The following is a 14349-nucleotide window of genomic DNA, read 5'->3' on the forward strand; positions in this document are numbered from 1 at the left end:
ATCTACCAGCGGCATCTGACAAGTTGACTCTTTACTTTAGAGATCATCCTGAAGTTCAGGGGCCCACAGCTGGGCTAGCTGTCATCTTCTTGTGTGGTATCTTCCTGTCTGAAATCTTAGATATGTAATACGTAGAATGTTAATGAGACACAGTAGAGAAAGTTGAGGTTGTGATTATTTGAACTGGGGTTAAGGGAAAGAGAAGCAGCAAAAGAGTGGTGGCTGAGGTGTAACTCTTGAATCTTAATAAATCACCTGTTGTGAAGCTTTTTTTAACTATTCATCTTTGCTACCTTGGCGACGAGTGGCAAGAACCTCTTTGTTCACCCTTGCTCATCACCTCAACACAACCCACTCATATACATTATTTAAGAAACTTGACTCTTCATTTATCCTTCATCTCCAGGAACCTGATTTTGACAAGTAAAATTGTGCTGAGCGTGTCTCATTATTTCTCTATATTTGTTGGATGTACTTAAAATCTGAATCCTGTGTTGTAGCAAAAACTAACCTTACACGTTCATCTCACACCCCATCCGTGAACACACATAAATCAAGTACTTGCTACCTTCAGCGAATCGACATATATCAAACATCGATCGGATGCCGTTCTTCTAGTAAGTGAGAGTGTGCATGGTCTTCAAACAAGTGAGAACGCACTTTTACTTTGGCCGTCCTTAGACATCAGCGCATTTTAATTTGGTCTGATTGTGCAACTCACCGGGTCCTCAGAAACCTGTCGTCTAAAACTTACAGTAAATCTGAATTACTCCAGGGTGAAACACTTCCCATCATGTGACACCTCCATGACATTTTTCTTAAGATGTGCTTCCTCAATTGCATCGTGCCATCCTGGTTCAGGCTTGAAATGTACTGTTCAAGTGAAATTTAGCATATAGGATACAACACTGTGGAGTTATAACTTAACTTCTCCTCTGCTGCATTTCTCTCTTTGCATAAGTCAGCCTGGATCTCAACGGTTCAGTGTGTCGTAGTAGTTCTACGTGTTTTGTTTTTTTACTCTCATTTCTCTTTTCAGGTTGACAATTTTTAGGTGTCATATCGTATTCCGGTGTTAGCCATAGGATCGGATATCAAAGTTCTTAATGTACATCTGTTAAATAGACACACACGTATAACACCGTATAACATATATATATATTACCTACTGGCGATAGCCAGTAGGTAGTTATAGTTAGGACCACGTTTCCATAGGAAAACCTCAACATTCTATTTTGAATAACTTTGGCGCCGGTCGACGAATCCTCGCAAATTTTTCAAAATAGGTGGGGCGCTACGCTCCGCTCCTACCCTGAAAGTCTCGGGGGGATCCGTCAAGCGGGGGCTGAGATAAAAGGGGGGTCCCAAAACGCGTTTTTCCCATGCATTTTTCCATAGGACCTTTAGAACGAGCTACAGCCCGAACGGCTGAACAGAATTACTCAAAATTTGGCAGAGAGGTAGTCCCTAGGTCAAGGAAGTGCCTTTTGTAGGTTTGGTGTAAATCTGTTCAGTAGATTCTGAGAAAATAGCCTTTAAATCAATATATATATCTGAGCCAGCTTACGGTACGCTTACCGTACGCTTACGGTAAGCGTACGGTGGCGTGCGCGAGCGCGATTCTGATTGGCTCTTAGATCTTAGTAAACATTCGAATCGGCCGAAACCAGGAAGCGGCGGCCGCCATTTTGTCTCTCGCACTGAGAGTGATTTTTAAAATATCAAGCCCAAAAACATGTAAAGGGGCTGTTTTGACAACTCCCTCCCACATAGTCATGTTGAGGGAGTCCCCAAACATCCCCCAAGTGCAAAAACGGTTTTATTTTTTTTTCGGCAATTTCGCGGGGTACGCTTACCGTACGCTTACCGTAAGCGTACGGTAAAAAAATAAAAATAAAAAAAACACTATCCACACTTACCCCACCCCCTGTGCTTTTGGTGGCCGAAGGCCACCAAATGTACAGGGCTTATGTTAAGGGCAAAAAACACTATCCACACTTACCCCACCCCCTGTGCTTTTGGTGGCCGAAGGCCACCAAATGTACAGGGCTTATTATAAGGGAAAAAAACTTAGCATTTAAAAAACCGTACTAATTCACTGAAAAAACCATAGGTTTCACACACGTTATAGTTAGGAATTAGCATTTAAAAAACCTTGCAAATTCACTGAAAAAACCATAGGTTTCACACATGTTATAGTTAGCGGAAATTTTACTGATAAAAAACCAGTGAAATTCCCCCGTTATAGTTAGCGCAGGCAACTATAACTCACGCGACTGCAATCTTCTGCTGATGACATATGTGTCTTTATGAAAAAAAAATATTTGTAATATATGTATAGCTAAAAATGTATGGAAGAAGACATGGGCAAATAAGTGTCTAAATACAGTATTAGCATCAGCAGAGGATTGCAGTCGCGTGAGTTATAGTTGCCTGCGCTAACTATAACGGGGGAATTTCACTGGTTTTTTATCAGTAAAATTTCCGCTAACTATAACATGTGTGAAACCTATGGTTTTTTCAGTGAATATATATGTATATCTTAACCTCGTGACACCTCGTACTGCTTTGCGCAACAATGACTAGTGCAGACCTCCAATGGTGCAAATAATATTTATTTATCTTAGTCTTCTGCCATATTAGATATATATATATTCTCAACTTGAGCATGCAGAATGTCCACCCTCATCCATTTTTTTAACAAGTCCAGGGGAATTGGCTTTAATGTGGGGAAAATGGTGCTTCCACATTATGCAAAGTTTTGTGGTATTTTTCTGAGTGCAGAACACAAAACCACTTTATTGCTGGATTGTCTTTGTCTGGATAGTCAGGACGTTTTTGAACATTTACCAGAATTATCGGTGGAGGATGCACCTCAAGTGTTCACAAATCTCGATCATCATCATTTGGGGAAATACATGCAAAGATCTGGGGAAAACTATAGAAGGATATATCACTATTAAGACAATTGCCTACCACATGCAATTTTGGTTCGAATAATAACGAGCGTTTGAGGGATCAGTTTATGTTCGGTTGTTGTATTGAAAAGGCTAAGGAAAGCTTTTGGTAAAAGGATAACCCTTCTGGAATTAAGGTAGTAACAGTTACTAAGTCATGTGAACGTAGTCAATCCCGTGTTGAAGAGAGAAAGAAAGAGTGTAACTTAAGTTTGAAGGTGGAAGGAGGTAAAGTAAATGCAAATGTGATAAAAAATGAAAAATAAAAAAGATCAAACACTTTTTTAAAGGTCTGATAAAGAACATGCAAGAGAAGGGAGGAAATGATTTGGCTCTTGCTTTTTATGTGGCCCTTAATGGAGGTATTTGAGAAGAAAGGATTAGACACCAACTCAGGGAGGATTAGGAAATTGGTGGTGTCACTTCAGGAATTTCATTTTGAAGTGATATACATGGCAGGGGCAAAAAACCTCTTGGCAGACTGTTGTTCAGATTTTGTTGTTGAAAGGAAGTGTACGGGTGACTAGAAGGATGCTGATGATGATGAGTGATGACTGATGTTTATGTGATCAGAGAAGGTATTATTAAAGGAGAGGATGGTTAATAAAAACGGACAATGATCCAATTTTACAGGAAATTTTTAAATGTATGAATAGTGGTTGGAAAGACAAAACCATACTCCAGGATCAATGTAAGAATTTTTTGGAATATCAGAGATTTACTGCCGACCAGGATGCACAGCAGACCGTAAAGGGAAGGTGGGTAACATTCTCCAATGGTGGCAAATAAAGGGCCCGGCAGCAGTAGGGTGCGAGAGTGTGCCAAAGAATGGGTCAGCGAATGACCAAGAAAGTTTGGGTTCAAATGACCCAATTGAGAGAGAGGGGCGTGGTCGCACATACTTGAGGGCAAACAAAAGGTCAATGGTCAGGCGGGCCTAAAATTGCACTTGCAGCCCAGACATGGACACAGACACAAGAACACCACACATCTGGTAGCAAGTTGAAGCCTCAACCTGCTGTATCATGTGACACAAGTATAGCTGTCACAGCGGTTGAAAGTGATTTAAGACAGCCTGAAGAGACAGCAGGGCTGTAAGGTTGAGGCATTGCAGGATTAGACAATTACGATTATTAATATTGAATAAAGTACAAGATGTATGCTTTATAACCTGTTATGAGATGGTTTACATTGTATTCCAAGATAAGCCAGGAATAAGAATGTTGATGACCAATGTCATCATGGCAAATGTGTAACAACTTATGATGTGAATAAACTACGGCCGTTCTAATAACACAAAAGTCTTGGGGTATATAACTGATAAAAAGGAAGGACAGGCGGGAGGGCCCATGAGATGCTCGCAGAGCTGGGGGGTTAAGTTCTTGCAACACAATGGATTGTTATTTTGAGGGACAAAGATTAGTTCCTATGACTAATCGAAGGCGTAATCTATTTCATTGTCTAAGAAAGTTACCTAAGGAGTCGTTGGATGATGTAGCTTTGGTCATTATGGGTCCCATCAAGATATCCAGTGTGGATAAGTATGTTATTGAGTTATAAGACATATTTTCACAGTGTATTGAGATCACAATCACTAACTTAGTGGAGGCAAGTGATACAATTACATTTCTTGATCCGAACTTTAGTAGGGAAGGTTTTCCCATCACCATCTTATGAAAGATTTTCGAAATGGAACGGGGATCAAACATAAGAAATCCATTCTATGTCACCCTAAAACAAATGGTGGAAAGGGTTAACAAAGTTTTAAAATAAATCTGGCAAGAGCAGTTACAAACAATTTAAGCTAGCAGATGGAACTCGAGAAAAAAGTGATGGTGTATAGATTGACAACACATTTCACTACTGGCGTTATGCCATTTGAACTATTCTGGAAAAGGAAAGCTAATGCCATGATTTGCTCATCTTGGGTCGAAGCAATGGTAAATAATATAATAATAATGGTGGGAAAAGAAGTTGATATTGAGAATCACATGTGTTCGCACGAAAATGGAAAGTGATAAGATGCTGATGAGAAAGAAAATGTTTGATTTTCGCAAAGCAACTAAGAAGACAATGATAGAGGTTGGAGATACTGTGAAGATTAGAAATCCCAGAAAGGATAACTTGTCTTCTAGATTTTCATCTCCCATGAAAGTGGTCAAGGTATTTAGAAATGCAATAAAAACACATGACCATAGAATTTGGAATTTTAACAGGTTGGCTAAACTATCTGGTAAAGAGAGTTTTAATGAAAGGCGGCCAGGTGAGCAAGAAGATCAATACATCAAAACCAAGAATCTAAGGAAAAGCGCAAGATGCAGCAAGAAACCTGTTCATCTGAGAGATTATGTATGTTTTATTTATGACTGATGACAAACACTTGAAGAAATTTAGAACAAATCTCTAATACATTATGATGTGTTCAAGAAGCTCATGATATTTTAGTATGCTGAAATGATTCTGTATATATATTATTGTTTGTTCTTTGTGTTCAAATATTCTGAAATGATTGTGTGTGTATATATATATATATATATATATATATATATATATATATATATATATATACATATACATATATACACACACATACATTTACACATACACACACAGTTTGTTCTTTAAGTCCACCTTGTTAATTATCTTTTCTTCTTTAGTCTATGGGCATATATCCATGATGTTTGGATGTAAAGTCAGAGAGATGTGTGGTATCTTCCTGACTGAAATCTTACATATGTGATATTTAGACTGTTAATGAGCCAGAGTAAAGCATATTAATGTTGCGGTGATTTGAATTGGAGTGAAGGGAAAGAGATGCAGCGAATGAGCGGTGGCTGAGGTGTAACTCCTGGACCTTAATAACTCACCTATTGTGAAGCTGGTTTGACTATTTATCATGTTTGCTACATCTTGCTAGTTGCTTTCAGGTGACAATGGCTGATGCACCCTGTCCCCTGGACTCCAGGGGCGTGTGTGTAGTCAGGGTTTTGCTGCTTAGCAATACTGTTTAAGGGCCCTGGAGACTGACGCCCTCAGCAGTAAAACCATCTAACAGGCGGAGCCTGTCGATGTCTTGCTATGGTGGGTACAAAAAGATGTTGCAAAGTTGTACCTCTCCGACTGTAAAAGCAACCCTCTCCCACTCTAGTTCATCCACGGGTCAAATAAGGTGGTGACTGGGATATGTTCATCTGTTTTTGTAATGATCACAGCTGCATTAAAGTGGAGATGTGGTAATCATGACACTACAGAGTTTTCAAATACAGCACATAAATCATGAAAGGTTTGCCCATGGGAGGAGTGTTCAAGCAATGAAGTTTACGGAAGTCACACTTATCAATCACCAGTATGTATTATTCCGGGTCTATGGCAAGTTTATAAAAAGGTGTCTTAGGAAACAGAATTCGGACTGGAAACCCAAAATGTGCTGTTTACTATCTGTTAAAATAAAAGATATTTGACAGAGGTCATTTATGTTAACCACGGTGCATCAAGTGTTTTCTTAGCATAATGTAATCAGTACCTGGTACACTTTGTTTTTATCACATATAAATTGTAATTGCATATTGCATTGTAATTGTGTGAGAAAAAACTTTGTTTGGAAAAAAAACAATTCCAACAGAGTCATGAGCATACTGTACATAAAGGTTCACGGAAAATACGATTTTCTCTCCTATTCCTCCCTCTGAAGTTTACCATTGCAATTTTGACAGTCAATAGCGCGCATTTTAAAATACTGCAAAAAATATGAAATCCTGCTTACTTCTCAAGTGAGTTTCCCAGCTGGACAGAGAAGTCGTCCCTGCTTGCTTAAGACGAGGTTCCCTCGATGGCTCTGCTGCACGAGACAGCGGCTGGAGTTAGTCCAGAGAGAACTCGTCGAGATCCCGAGGATTGGAGGTGAGGAGTGTCTCTCTCCTGGCTACACGGGCACAAGACACAGAAACATGGCCACGGAGTTCACCGAGGTGACCCGGCAGCACAAAGTCCACACACTTGATGCATGTGGACCTTAGTTCGGAGTGGAACTCAAAGGGGTGTGCAGGCATGGCTAAACATCGCACCACCCTCCTTTAATTCCTTCGTTATCGGAAGGGCAGGAACCCTGCTCGTCTTGTATTCAGCAGTGTGACAACATTAATCCCTACACTTGACTTTCTTTAATGAAATCATTCATCGTGCCCGCGACAAGAAATCACAAAAAACAGCACGCACGTACAAGAAATTGGCAGCATAATTCGGAGAACATCACCTCACAACATCACCTCACAAAGCAAAAGCTTTAATAATCCAAGTACAACTGTCACTGGAAACATGTTTGACTTTCCAGATAACGGCAAAGACTTCGATATGCAAATACGGAGAAAATACGGAGAAAACACCGAATGTATATGCTAGCCACACAGACCTTACCTGCTCTTCCTTGCCTATGTATGCGAGTGTGATATGCTGTTACTGCCTCCTCAGTGGAGCAAAATATTTGCAACATGTAGTCATAAACACCCCTTACTGGAGCTGGTAAGAGTTCTAGAAATTGTATGTGTGTCTAATTGGCAACTCCGATTGCCCTTATCAGGCCACGCACATAAGGGCCACTGTACATTTAAGATCAGAATAGCGCCGGTTGATTTTTATCGGGCTTTTCGATTAGGTGGTCAAGCGACGGTCTACTTACATTACAGAAAGGTGTTGTCGTTGTGTTCATAGCATTATGAACCGAGGTGCCAGTGGTTGGTCCTGAGGCATGATCCGAGAGCTCCATGCCAAAGGACGGGTAATAAAAATATACTTCAGAAAACGTAATTGTCTGCAGGTAAATGAAAACCAAGATGCAGTGCGGTGAGTAGACAGTCATACTCGGAAGGGAGAGGGGGGCTAGGGTGGTAGAGCAAAATCATTTGTCAAATGCTGGTCATGCATAGTTTTGCCACTCTCAACGTTTTTACGTTAACACGCGTAGGCTCTTTAACATTAATATTCAGAAGACAATGTTATTGGACTTGTTCTTATCCAGCAATAATCTACTTATTTGAGGAGACATTCAGCACCGACTGACTTCCTACCTCCATATGCAATACAGGTGCTTGGTGCAGTTTTATATATCACTAAAAGAAAGCGCAGTCACTATAACGTATTAACTATGAAGACAGGAAGAAAATAGACTGCACAATTTAGTACTCAGTGATAAAATTGTATTCTATTTATTGAACATCTTTTCTATAGTAATCAAAGTTATAAATAAAACAAAATCACCTGGAGGCACTGCTCGCTTTTGAGTGAGCTACATTAATATTTAGTAGAAGACTATTGTTGGGGTACAACATTACACAAACTCCATATTGGCAGCAGCTCAAAGGGCAAGTGTAGACTTCCACTTCAAACGTTCACAGCTGGCGACAGATGCAATACCAAGGAAAGCCTCAGCAAGCTATAAGCATCACTAGGACCCCTACTGAGGCTGGTGTCTGAGGTGAGCACCCTGTCCGCAGCAAGACTGTCCGGCCACCCAGCCCCTCAATACAATTACGGACAAAGCAGGTCTCGTCGGTGATGCCCTATTGAGGTAGCATAAGGGGCGTGAAGAGGTGAGAAAAGGCAACACGTTTGCTGAATTTCTACTGCCCTTGATCATTTTCTAATAGACAGAAACATCAATAATTATAAAATGAATTTGCAAGCTTTGGGTACTTTTGGTTTGTCCTGTGGCAAGCAGGGTCAATGGGGGTCAAAGTGCTATAAACAGAACATTTCACCACTGGGGCTTTACCTTATTTTGGAGTCTTAAATAGAGCACCAAGTGGAATACTTCAGAGTTTGACCCTTAGAGTAGCGAAGTAGAACAGTTCAAAGCTTACTCAGGGAGGTAGTACGAGTTAAGACACTTAGAAGAACATAGTCAAACGAATAACCTCAGTCAGTAAATCGGTGCCCAGAAAGATTTTTTTTTAAAGAAAAAGGAAAAGTAGCAGGCAGCTCAATACGGTCCCTAAAAGTTCAGCGGAACATAAGAATACACACAGTCATGGCTGGAGAGTAATCACTGTGTTGGAGATACCGTCAGTTTGTCCTCAGCAGTCCGTCTGGGCACTAGACAGTTCATGCATGGTAAGTTGACCTTAGGGACTGGGTAGCTAAGAAGGCTCTCTACGTTCTCAGGTGGTCCTTCCTTCTCTTTTTAGGTTTTGCCTGAGGCAGCTCACATGCACGGTCTCTTTGAAATCTAATGTACCTTAAAAAAACTAAAAAGGGCTCATAGCCCATCCATTATTTACCTTTGGTTGAACTCTTTCTCACTCTCACTTCTTTTGTCTATATTGGTCAACGGCCGCTAGGCTGGTTTCATTTTACCGACCTGTCTTGCTCCAGATAGCTTTGGGTTTCACTTAGTAAGACTACACAGAAAGACAGACGCACACCAGCCCCCCGAACTTCTTCAGGATTCTGATTTTATACTTTTAGATTTTACATAATCTATCTATCTATCTATCTATCTATCTATCTATCTATCTATCTCTCTCTCACACTCACCCATTCATCCATCCATCCATCCATCCATCCATCCAGCCAGCCAGCCAGCTTTGAGCCCGCACATATCACATGAATCACTCCACTTCACACAATGCCACTTTCCCCCATTCTACGGCACTCTATGCCACTACACTCTACACCACTCCATGCCACTTTACTCCACTCTAAGACACCCCACTCTACGATAATGTACTCTACACTACTCCACAACACTCCTCAACACTCTAGTCTACGCCACTTTACTCCACGCTGCACCACTACACTCCATACCACTCAACTCTAGGATACTGTACTCCACAACACTACTCCAGGCCACTATACTCCACTCTACGACACGCTACTCTATACCAGTCTACCACACTCTTCTCCATTCCAGTCTATAACACACTGCGCAATTCCACGCCACTTTATGCCACTCTACCCTACCACAATCCACAACACTCTACACCACTCCACTCTTCGCCACTCCACTTCACTCTCATCTAAGCCACTAACGTTTAGCAAAGCTGAAGAGCAGCCACACTGGCAGGGGCGTAGTTTCATGGGAGGTGTTTGGGGTGTTACACCCCCTAAAGAATGGTTGCGTACAGGTGCTTTCAGCAGAGTATGGTGAGGTGTTGGTCGGATTTCACCTGGAATATGCACATATGCACACAAACAGAAGTACACATACACGTCTGTTTTGAAGATCTTGAAAAGTGTTGGTTATTTTAAAAATAATGCATTTTAAGTACCCCTAACAATCCCTACTCCTCTCCCTTTCCACGGCCCCTTAAACCCCCCTCATGCCATGCTTCTCATATAATTTATTTTAACATGATGTGCCAACGTGACCTGTTGCAAAATCTGAAGATACACCCACCCCCCCCCCCTCTCACTGACCAAGCTATAGCCCTGCACACTGGTGTACAACATGGCTAAAGCACATCGTCAAAACAAATAGCTCTCAGCGACACCGATTGGCTTTGTCAATGCTTGGTTGGGTAGATGTCATGCCATGTCCCAAAGTATTGGGTGTTCAGGTAGTCTCTTCCTTGTTCTTCCCCATGTTCACAATTTGTTTTTAAGGATCTGTGGCCTGGACCTATCTCACAGGCAAAGGCTGGGGATTCACTGCTCCTTCCCGCCTGTATCAGCTGCCGGGAGAAGTCATAGTGACGTTACCACAGCCCAGCTGACGTTGCTTCCATCTTTTGACTCTATTCGAAATCATGCATGTGTGTGCTTCCCCAGACGGGAGTGGTGGGGTGCCCGTCTTGGATAAAAAGTGCCCCGCTTCGCTCCTGATGATCTGAGAAGGTGGGTCTTCCCTCAAGGGTATTTCCTCATTCCCAGTCTCAAACCTTCTACCCAAACAATGCAGAAAGACCACCCCAGGTTGCAGTGGTGATACAGGCAGAGTTTGAAGGCCCTGTTAGAGGCACTAGTTAATCTTCATAATGGGTGCCAACTGCAGTCACAAGCCTTTTTTCGAACCCAGTTGGCGAGATGCTTTGGATGTGTCTAAATGCAACACTGATTGTAGTAGCAAAACATGTCGGTGCCAAGTCATCCAGACACCTTGAGAATGTCTTGATAAATCCAGCAACTGCGGTTGTTTCTCTTTATCGTGCCACGTTGTCACAGGAGCTCAACTTTCTTGAGAAGTACAATATTCCACTCCAAACATGCTGTTGAGGAATCCGTGAAACAATGCTCACCACAAGGTATGGAGACACCAATTTTTCTCTGGATCACAATAAGCAATCTCATGTACTTCCTTCCCAGCACCTTAAAGCTCAAGGACCCCTCTGCTTAGTAGCCTTCCTTTCATGAAGGGGGCATCTCCAGCACCCTCACCAGCAGTCAGCATGCTCCTTCCCTCAAGATGGTTGCAGCTTTGTTTTTTTATCAAGATGCAGCCTTTCCCAGGTTTCTCATTCTGAATCTGGCAAGGGAAGTTGGCAGTCGGTGACCTCAGCCATAGTGCTCAAAGGTCCTTCTTGTTCTCCACTGGCACCCCTGAACTTGTCAGATAACAAATCCTAGTGAAATGACTGGGAATTTTAGCCCAATCTTAATACCCAGCTCAGAGACAGCATTTGTGGATTCCAGTGGTCCTGGTGTAGCTCTAGTACCAGTTACAGGCAGATACTGGTTTCTGAGTGTTCCTCACAGGCTGGTCCAGCTACAGTCTTTGTTTGACAGTGCCAACAGAAAGCAGGGGTGGCCAGAGAGTTCCTTGTCAGACAAACCAAAGACACAATAGAGGCTTTTCCACACAACTACCACTCAACTTGTTGGGGTAACACCTTTAAGAGTAGAATGGAGCAGGAAAAGGCAAACGGCTGGCCATGCACTGCAACAAGACTGTCTTCTATTCTCCACACCCTAGTGTATAGTCCATTTCAAAGGACTACAGGAAAGCTTTGGAAGAACCCTGCAATCTATATTGCTGTCTGGCAGGCTCTCCCTAATCTCCCCCTTTACATGCAGCCGCCGCAGGGGCAGCAAACACAGGGGTCTAGCTATGCCACTGATTCCAGGTTGTATCACACACAAGAGGGTCTAGAGTAGGACAATGCTACAGGATAAACTTCTTATCCTATACCACTACTGTCTAATTATAACTCACACTTTGGGTAGCAAGGACTGATGAATAGAAAACAAGAAAACTTAGGGCACAACCAAGTTGTGGACGAAAACTCTCACTCACCCGAGGGTGACATGCTTCATCATTGGGTTTCTCAAACACATGGGGACCGCAAGGTACCCCATGTGGGCTACGACTTAACCCCAGGGGGAAGGAGCAGGAGTGCAAAGCACGTGTTGGATCTACCAACTCAGAATGGTAAGGAGGGGCAGAGTGCAATAGTGAAAAGTGAATAAAAACTACCTACATCGGGGCAACAGCTTTATTCTTCCTTCCATCAGTGATCGTGATTAAAAAGCAAGTGAATAAAGGGTTAAATATATATACCCTAACTATTATTCGGTCAACATGTTTCTGCCATAGTGACAATTAAGTTCTGGGCATTCGTCAGGACCTGTAGACATCAGTCACTCTGCTAGCGAAGGTGCAAAAAATATTAAGTGAAATATTTAGGGTACTTAGGCCTCTATACTTGACCACAGGTTGCCACAGGCACTCCATGCTTACTCTGCCACATCTGAATGTGACAAACAAGCATGCACTATTCATATCCCATACGAATGTAGCAAAGGACTTGGCGGCCAGGGACAGACAGAGCAGTTTGAACAGGAGAGGCCAATAGGCCAGACTCTCCATGCAGGTGACAGGTAAAAAAGGCCTGTTATGCTACTTACATCAATATGCTGCCAGCACTGTCAGTCCTCCTCAGCTGTGTTCTGATAACAGTCATACTCCGTAACAGCGGGTGAACATGGTGCCTCCCTACAGACCACCAGAGCCCAGGTCTCACTCCATGACACAATGTGTATATGCACAAATCTCATGTGTGCTGAGGCCTAAAAATCAAAAACCTGTCCAGAACTTGCTATCGGGAAATAGGGCAAGCAATCCTGTTAGAAAATGCCATACAGGTATATACATCCATACCCGACAACTCACCGGCATTTGGTGGGTGTCTTCTGATTTTTTTCACGTTTATTGCCCATTCACCTTAATGGGATTACCCTATTAAACACCTGACTTCACCTGCATTTTTACATCAAGCGTGACAGCACAGCTGTCACCTGACCTTATGTGATCAATCTAAAAAAGAACTTTCAGGAGTATTACAGAGAGGAGCTTTGGCTTCGCCCACATGATGGCGCACATGAATACATGGTTTTGATTGAAAGCTGTGTGCTGTCACAGAAAAATAGCTTCCCCTCCATGCAGCTGTGATTATTTTGTTTATTTAGCTAACACAAATTAAATATCAAGCTTACAATGGGATAGAGCTTGAACTTTCAGGGGCATGTACATGACCCTGGTAACGAGTCTTGGAAAAGTAGATAATTTATAGCGTTTGTTTTGTTTTTGTAAGGTAGCAGCACAGATCATCTTCTATTTCCATAATTAACATTAGACTTTAGAGAGCAGTTGTGTGTTCAAGAGCATTTGGGCTTGCCCTGGGCTACTGTAAGTCACATTAATTTTTAGGTCGTTCTTGACGGTGCAGCGGTCACTAAACCATATGAGCAACAAAAAACAGCTGTGAAAGTAAAACGGAGGGTGGGGCCTAGGCTTCCCCACATGTTCGATTCACCAAGTCAGTGGTTCCCAAACTTTTGACTCGTGAGGACCCCCAATGAGTCACCACTGGAAGCCGGGGACCCCCAAGCAATTTATATGATTTAAATTTCAAACATTAAAACAGTAATTGCCAACAAATAAACACACATGTGCACACTTTTTGCGACGTTACCGTGGCGATAGAGGCTTCGCCTTATTTACAAGGCAGTGTTAAGCCACATAATATGGCTTAATGCTGCCTTTTAAATAAGGCCCCCTGTCACGTAATGCTTAGCGTGAAAGGGGTGAGCAGTGGGTGTTGCAGTGGACGTTCCACCGTAACATCCATTGATTTTGACACTGCCCCCTATTTACAAGGGCAGCATAAATAGGAGACAGTGACAAAATTAAGACCAGGCAGGGGCGTGGCCGGGCAAGATGGCCGATCGGACGTAGACCGCCTCGGCTCCCGGTCCACGCGCTGCTCCGGCACAGCTCTAGGCGGCTGTTAAGCTTCCCCAGCGTGGTCCATGCTCTTTTCCTGCAGCAGAGGGTGTGAAGCATTTGTGGAGCAGCCCTGATTGACTCTGGTGCCGTGGGAGCAGCTGGAATTCCCGGTCTGCGTGGCGAAGCTGCGCAGCTCAAAATGGCGGTCGACACCACACCGAGCTTCCCTCCCGGAGG

The 14349-nt window shown here is 42.7% G+C and overlaps 2 protein-coding genes across 6 annotated transcripts in view; one reads left to right on the top strand and one right to left on the bottom strand.

The window, feature by feature from the left end:
- MEST (mesoderm specific transcript) overlaps window positions 1-14349 on the bottom strand; it is a 336158-nt gene that overhangs the window by 235471 nt on the left and 86338 nt on the right. The window contains exon 1 of one of the 5 annotated variants that reach the window (XM_085653610.1): window positions 6721-6908. The exons of the other annotated variants lie outside the window; for them this stretch is intronic. The gene's annotated coding sequence lies outside the window, so the exon portion shown is untranslated. Of the gene's footprint in view, window positions 1-6720; window positions 6909-14349 lie in introns of those variants that run through there. 5 annotated transcript variants of the gene reach the window in all.
- CEP41 (centrosomal protein 41) overlaps window positions 1-14349 on the top strand; it is a 295708-nt gene that overhangs the window by 64814 nt on the left and 216545 nt on the right. The gene's annotated exons all lie outside the window — the stretch shown is intronic.

Source organism: Triturus cristatus, chromosome 4_1 (assembly GCF_964204655.1).
Source record: "Triturus cristatus chromosome 4_1, aTriCri1.1, whole genome shotgun sequence".
Taxonomy (NCBI): Eukaryota; Metazoa; Chordata; class Amphibia; order Caudata; family Salamandridae; genus Triturus; species Triturus cristatus.